Below are 8,258 nucleotides of genomic sequence, written 5' to 3' on the forward strand. Positions count from 1 at the left end.
GACGATTTGCTCTCTGTGGGTTACACAGATTCAGATTTCCAATCAGATAGGGACAACAGTAAGTCTACATTAGGCTATGTGTTTACTTTAGGAGGTGGAGCCATTTCATGGAGGAGTGTTAAGCAGAAATGTATTTCGGACTCAACCATGGAAGCTGAGTATGTAGCAGCCTCTGAGGCAGCTAAAGAAGCAGTATGGCTCAGGAACTTTCTAATGGACTTAGATGTGATTCTTGGTTTTCCCAAAATCATCACAATTTATTGTGATAATAGCGGTACAGTTGCAAACTCGAAGGAACCACGAGCTCATAAGGCAAGTAAACATATAGAGCGCAAGTACCACCTGATACGAGATATCGTGAAGCGAGGAGAAGTTGTCATCGCCAAGATTGCATCAGCGGATAACCTGGCAGATCCTTTCACTAAGGCCCTTCCGGCGAAAGCTTTCGATCGGCATGTGGAGGGAATGGGAATCAGATGTATAGTAGAAGATATGACAACTTAGTCATTAGTATAAGTGGGAGATTGTTGGAGTGTATACTGAAAGCCTAAGCTTTGTAAGCATTCATTATGAATAAAGAATCACATTTGGTCAAATTGTCTACATTTAGTTGTAGTTGTTCAATTAATTTATCCTATAGATAACATAGTATGTGGTGTCACATGCAGAAGATGATTTTATCAGTACCTTATAAATTATAAACAGTAGCTCACTACCAAAATGGAAAGGAACAAACTATTAGAAGGTCGTAGTGTAATTAGGTATCAGTTTATCTTGACTGTATAATTACACTAGTACACTTAGAGTGTATTGAGTAGGACCATTTGAGGTCGTTTCTTTTATACTGACTTTATAAAGAAACAAAGACCTCGGTTATTATGGAAGTGTGTGCTCTTAATCCTAATATAATAACAAGCACATATATTTGATATTTATTTCTTTAATTTATCAATGGGTGAGATTTAGTTCGATGAATCAATAAGCCCGATAAGTTGGGAAATGATATCACTTATAGTGTGTATTGTTGATTATAGAAGGAAACTGTGTCCTAGAGATACTAGGTTGATAATGTCCTCAAGAGGAGCTCATAAGGATTGTCATGTTAAACCCTGCAGGTGGACTTAGTCCGACATGATGATAAGGTTGAGTGGTACTACTCTTGGACTAAGATATTAATTAAATGAGTTGTCAGTAACTCACTTAATTAGTGGACATTCGATATCTTAAACACAGGGAGACTAACACACTCATAATAAGAAGGAGCCCAAAAATGTAATTTGGGATTGGTGCGGTAGTTCAATAATAGTTCTCTAGTGGAATGAATTATTATTGATAAAATTAAGTTGTGTGTTCGGGGCGAACACGGGATGCTTAATTTTATCGGGAGACCAAAACCAATTCCTCCTCTCGGTCCCTATCGTAGCCTCTTATTTATAGAGTACTATACCCACCTATACCCACATTCTATACCCACCTAAAGGGGGCCGGCCAAGCTAGGGCCGGCCTAGGTATAAATTGGGGTGGCCGGCCCTAGCTTGAACCCAAGCTAGAGGGGCCGACCAAATTAAATTAAAAAAAATAATTTTAATTTTAATTTTTATTATGTGAAAGATATAATTTATTAAAGAGAATTAAAATTAAATTATCTCTCTTGTAAAAGATCTACAAAAGATTAAAGAAAGAGATTAGATTTCTTTCCTTATTTGTAGATTGGTGAGATATTTTATTTTCTCTTTAAAAATTATTCACATGTTGTAAAATTAAAATTATGGAAATTTCTTTTTATCAACCATGAAGAGATTTTGAAGAGAAATTTTAATTTTAAAATTTCCGGAAACAAATTAGGAAGTTTTAATTGTTGATTGAAACTTGTCTAATTTGATTTCATGATGTGGCCGGCCATTAGAATTTAATTGGGGAAATTTTATTTTATTTTTCTCAATTAAATCATGTCAAGGAAATTAAGGAAATTTTATTGTAATTAAATTTCCTAATTTGCTTAGGCCAAGTAATATAAAAGAAGGGGTGAGGGTGCCTTCATGAGAGACAACCTCTATTATTTCTCTCCCTCTTTTATTCCTTGGTGTGACCGGCCATCATCCTCTCCCTCTCTTCCTCTTGTGGTGGCCGAACCTCTCTCTCCCCTTGGAGCTCTTGTGGTGGCCGGATACTACTTGGAGAAGAAGAAGAAGAAGGAGAGAAAGCTAGCATCTCTTGGAGCTTGGTTGGTGTTTTGATCTTCTTCCTTGGTGAAGCTTCCTTATTGTTGGCCGAACCTAGCTAGGAGGAGAAGAAGGTGGTTGGTGGTTTCTCATCTCGGAAGATCGTTGCCCACACAACATCCGAGGTTAGAAGAGGAATACGGTAGAAGATCAAGAAGTCTTTCTAGAAGGTATAACTAGTAATTTTTCCTTTCCGCATCATGCTAGTTATTTATGGAAATAATACCAAATACAAGAGGCTTACGTTCTAGTATTTCGAATATGTTTTTCGAAGTTGTGTTCTTTTGTTTTTTTTCCCTTGTGATTTGATTGTTCTTTTTGGTTAACCTAAAGTTATTTTAGGAAATTAAATATTAGATTTCTATAAAAGGTTTTGTCTAGTTGGTGGTGGTTGCTCCCATATCCAAGAAGGCCATGTGCCTCGCCACGTCAGTACTGGGAACCAATTATGGAAATTAATATTTAATGGAATTAATAACTTAAGGTGATTTGGGTCGAACGTGTTAAGTTCCGCAGGAGACCCAAGTCAAAACCTAAAAGAACGAATAGATTAAGTTTTGGATCAAACGTGTTAAGTTCCGCAGGCGATCCAAAATTTAATTTAAAAGAACACATGGTAGCTAGGAAAAGGTTCAGACCTTTGTACAAAATTTTTGTACAGTGGAACCTTTAGGTTTTTCGAGTAGCAACCAACACAAATATTATCCCCTATCTTCGATGATGATAAAATCTACAAATTGTAAGTTTTATTCACTGGAAGGCACCTTCAAAGCAAGCTCAAGGCACCTTCCACTGTTTGAAAGTGCCTTCGACTACTGGTCCGACACAGCAATTTTCTGAAGGTCATAACTTTTGACTTCAAACTCGGAATCAAGATCTATCAATTGCTAAGCGTGTAGAATTCGAAGATCTACATTTTTCTCTATAACATAGAGTTAGAAAAATATATTAATGAATATTTTATAAGATTTATGAGTTAGATCCTATCTTCCCGAGACCAGAATCTAGTCAGGGTCTCAATTTAGGTTTCCGAAATGGACCTAAATTAGACCGACGCCTTCTGCCCCCTCAAACGGGATGCGTTCTCACCAAGTCACTCTCCTCCAGTGACTTACCTTTACTTACCAATTTGCTAGTTGTCCGATCTATTAACCCAACTAGACTTCCTGCTAGATATCCGGTCAATTCGTTGACCTATCCGGACTCCTTGCCAGATATCCAGTCAGCCCGTCAACCTATATGGACTTTTTGTCAGATATCCGGTTGGCCCGTCGACCTATTTGGACTTCTTTTCAGATATCTGACTGGCCCGTCGACCTATTTGGACTTCTTGCCAGATATCCGGTCGGCTCCTCGACCTATCTGAACTTCGCACCAGCTATCCGATCCCATAGACCTAGTTAGATTTCAGCCTGGTGTCCGATCCTTTGGACTCGTCAATTCCTGCACACGTTGTAAAGTAATTAGACAAATATCACATCTAACTTTAACCTATTTATCATACATCAAAACTAAATTATTAGTGCAACCTGCACCAACAATCTCTCCCTTTTTGATGTAATGACAACCTGGGTTAAAGTTAGAAAAAAAATACAAATAGGCATTAAGCATGAAATGTTTTAAAGTGAGTTGATTTTCTAACATAACCCACTATCCTCCCCCTTTGGCATACATCAAAAAGAATGCATAAAGCGTAATTAAATAAATAAAGGTTTAGCAAGTAGGATTTTGCAAACTTTCTTCTTCAAGCAAGTTTCAAACAATTATGTCAAGTATTTCAAGGAATTTTGAAGCAAGGTTTGAAAAACCAACTACTTTTGCAAGCAATGTTTTCAAATAAAACTTTACAAAGGTAAAAACTCAGGTTCATTTTAGGGAGGAATAAATATTTTTAAGAAAATATTTTGGATACCAAGTTCATTTAAATAATAGTTCTAACTTTGAAAAGAGATTTTTAAAAATAATTATCAAAAGTTAAAATTAAAAAATATTTTAAAAAGATAATTTCAAAGATTTTTTTAAAATTTTAAAAGTAATTTTAAAGAAGAATTTTCTAAAAAAAAATTCCAAGGTACTTTTAACGAAATAACTTTTTAAGACAAACTTTCAAAGTATTTTAAAGAAAGATTTATCGAAGAAATATTTTTAAAGTAATTTAAAGAAAAATTTAAAATAAGAAAAATAGTTTCACAAAATTTTAGGTAAACTTTTCCCAAACAAAAATAATTTTTTGAAATATTCTAAAAATATTTTTCAAAGTGATTTTCAAAATATTTTCAAGGAAACTTTCAAAAAAAATTTTAAGGAAAAAATCAAAAGAATTTAAAATATAATTTTGAAAATAGACTATTTTTTCAAATGATGTATTTTCAAAATATTTTACAAGGCAATTATTTAAAAACTAGTTAGGATCCGTAAGGGGTAGCTTCAGTTAGTTCCACTAAGCCAAATGCACTAGGTCGAAACCATATCTTCCTAGACATGCATAGCCAGAGTTTCCCTAACTTACTATCATCCAAAACTTGTTAGTGTGATTAGCACTAACGGTCTAACTCAGGTTTTGATGAATGACAAAGTAGGTTAAGTTAGTTTCATAGTGATCTAACACTTTGACTAAGTGTGCAGGCGAAGTCCAGCTAGGTCGACGGGCTGACCTGATAGTTGGCTCGAAGTCCAGATAGGTCGACGGGCTGACCTGATAGCTGACACGAAGTCCAGACTGGTCGATGGGATGACTGGATGTCTAGCACGAAGCCCAGCTAGGTCGACAGGCTGACCTGATAGCTGGTACAAAGTCCAGACTGGTCGACGAGCTGACCGGATGTCTGGCACGAAACCCAGCTAGGTCGACAGGCTGACCTGATAGCTGGTACAAAGTCCAGACTGGTCGACGGGCTGATCGGATGTCTGGCATGAAGTCCAGCTAGGTCGACAGGCTGACCTGATAACTGGCATGGAGTCTAGACGGGTCGACGGGTTGACAGGGCGTCTGACAGGTAAGTTAAGATAAGTCACTAGAGGTGAGTGACTTGATCAGGACGCATTCCCCGTTCGAGGGAACAGTAGGCGTCGATCCAACTTAGAACTATTTCGGAAATCTAAGTTGAGATCATGACTAGATTCTAGTCTCGGTAAGACTGAATCTAATTACTACTCTTTTACTATAATTGTGCTAACTTCTGTTTTGCAGGGTAGTTTAGCTTTCATTTTTGCCTCGGACTAACACTTTCTTGCAGGAGAAGGACTTTCTGGAGAAAGATGGTCCGGGCGCCCGAAAGGGATCTAGGCGCTCGGAGTTGGTCCGAGCGCCCGTAAGGGATCCAGGCGCAGAGTTGGTCCGGGCGCTCGAAATCGGTCTGGGCGCCCGGAAGGCAAAACTCTATCCTGTCGTCACAAGGAGCGTGCTGATTGGTCGGGCCTACGTCATGGTCCAGGCACCCGGAAGGGATCCAGGCGCCCGGAGCACTTCTATAAGAGAAGGCCTCCACTAAAGCTGAGAACAACAACGTCTTCCAACGATTGCTCTACTGCGCTGTGCTTCTGCGACTCTGCGAAGCTTCTCTGATAACTTATGGCTCAAGTTTTTTTTGTATTGTTGTCGGTATTTTCTCTCTAAAGTTCTTGTACTTACATTTGTAATCTGATTTTGCGAACTATTAGTGATTGCTCAATGAAAACACTTGACGAGTGCGGGCCTTGGAGTAGGAGTCGACGAAGGCTTCGAACCATGTAAAATCGGTTCATGTTAGCATTGTTTTGCTCTTATTTTTCGGCTGCTTACTCTAACTCGCTACAAATTTTCGATCGCTATTACCCCCCCCTGCTCTAGCGACTTTCACGATCCAACAAAATTTTTGTCCCTTTTTAAACTAATCCTAATTATCCTGTGGGGTAAGTTATTGTTTTGGATGCACCAACTAGTTTGGTGCCTCCCCTAAATTATTGAACTTTTTTTTTGTTTAATTAAGGTTAATAAAAATTTTAATTAAGATTTAATTAATTGTAATGTAAGTTTAAGTTTTAAATTTTGAATTAATTAAGTGGGTTAAATTGTCTTTTCCTAAAAAAGATTATCTTTAATATTTAACTTTTTATTAATTTTAAATTTTTTAAATTAGTTAAGTTATCTTTGTTTAAAAGATTATTTAAGTTTTTATTAATTTTTAATTTCAAATTTGTTAAATTAATTGAATTATCTTTCAGATTTAAATTTTTATTAATTAACTTGTCTTGGTTTTGAATTGAATTTGTCTTGATATTATTTAGATTATTAAATATTTTATTAAGAAATTTATTAATTTTATCTAGACCAATATTAACTTTATCATTATTATCATTTAAATTTCCAGATTTGTTTAATTTTAATTTTTAAGATTAATATTTAACTTTTCTAAATTTGTTAATTTGTTTGAATTATTTTTGTATAAAGCTATATTTTTAGTATTATTAGTTGAATTTTTCTTAGAAGGTGAGTTACTCAAATTGATTTTATCTATATTATTAAATGTCGTGTTAAGAAATATGTTGATTTTGTCTACATTGATTTGGTCATCATTTGAATTTTTAGAGTTATTAATTATTTTTTAATTTTCTAAATTTTCTAAATTAATTATATTTGTTTTATCAGATAATATCCTAGGGGTATTTTTGGAAGTATTCCAAATACACTATTTTCATGTACATTTTTAGAAATATCTAAATTAACATGTATATTTTTAAACTACTACTAATAGGAGTATTTTGGTAAATATTACTAACTTTAAGCGCAACTCCTAGTTCTGTAGTCTTCTCCGTTGGGTTTAACTCGAGTCTGGATTCACTTTTGACTTGCTCCTCTAGCTTCAATGGCTCCTCGTGAAGCTTGATCAATTGGGTCCAAAGCTCGTATGCATTCTCAAACCTTTTTAATCTGCATAAAATATTGTTAGGTAAAATAGTATAAATTGACTCAGTTACCTTTTTATTCAACTCTGAATCCCGAGAAGCCCTTTTTAATATCAGCAAGTAGTCAATATTTTTCCTTCCCAAGAAGCACTCCATTCCTTCCCTCCAGTAGTTGAAATCCTGATCATGTGGTGGTGGTCCATTGATGTTTCGTCCGAGCATCTATTTGTGATCCATTTTTCTTGCAAAAAAAATCAGAAGGAATGTCCCAAGAATAGGTCTTGGATTAGTAGAGTTTGAAGTAAAAAAAAAAGAAGAAATATCTATGACTCGAGTTGTGTTGTACTAACTTCGAGTAAAAATCGAACGAGAAAGAATTGTTTGAAGAGGTAAACTTTACCAATTCAAATAAAATACGAAAAACTGAAATTTGAAAAGAAAATAAAATAATTCCCTCTGACTTGATTGGTGGTTCCACCAATTTAGAGCAGAATTTGCTCTGATACCACTTGTTAGATCGAGTCGCACGTGAGAGGGGTGAATCACTGTTAGTTAGAGCCCTAGAGTCAATCATTTGATGATTGTATTATGGACTTGTTGTATGATATTCTTATATAAATAAAGGCATTTGTTTTGGTTATTATACTTACTTGTATTGGTGTCAAATAAACTAAGTATAATAGCGTCCTTGAGTAGAGGGTTCTTACCTATATCAATCGGTTAGTTGAACCAATTGTGAGATGATATAAGGAATACTACTCTTAATCATTCATAGTCGAGTATTAACATTCAGGGACAATGTTAATGCAATAAGACTAGCATGTAGGTCAACTCGATGACTTGATCTCACAAGTCATGGATATAGAGATATCAAGTTGACACATGGGTATGCATTGGAGAATGTATACTGAATGACCCGCCATGAGAAAGTATCATGGATCGTTATATGAGTGTCATATACTTTCTCATGTGGCTATTAGTATGACTACTAGTCATTAGACCTGAAGTCACCATGGTTTCCTACATAAGGAGTTATGTACTTTGGTTTTGTAGATTACTGGGTATGTAACGAATTATGCAGAGGGATGTGAGTGATGTAGATGAGATCTATCCCTCCTATATGACGGGAGAGACATCGATATTCTTGATAGA

This window comes from Zingiber officinale, chromosome 2A (assembly GCF_018446385.1).
Source record: "Zingiber officinale cultivar Zhangliang chromosome 2A, Zo_v1.1, whole genome shotgun sequence".
NCBI classification, from domain to species: Eukaryota; Viridiplantae; Streptophyta; class Magnoliopsida; order Zingiberales; family Zingiberaceae; genus Zingiber; species Zingiber officinale.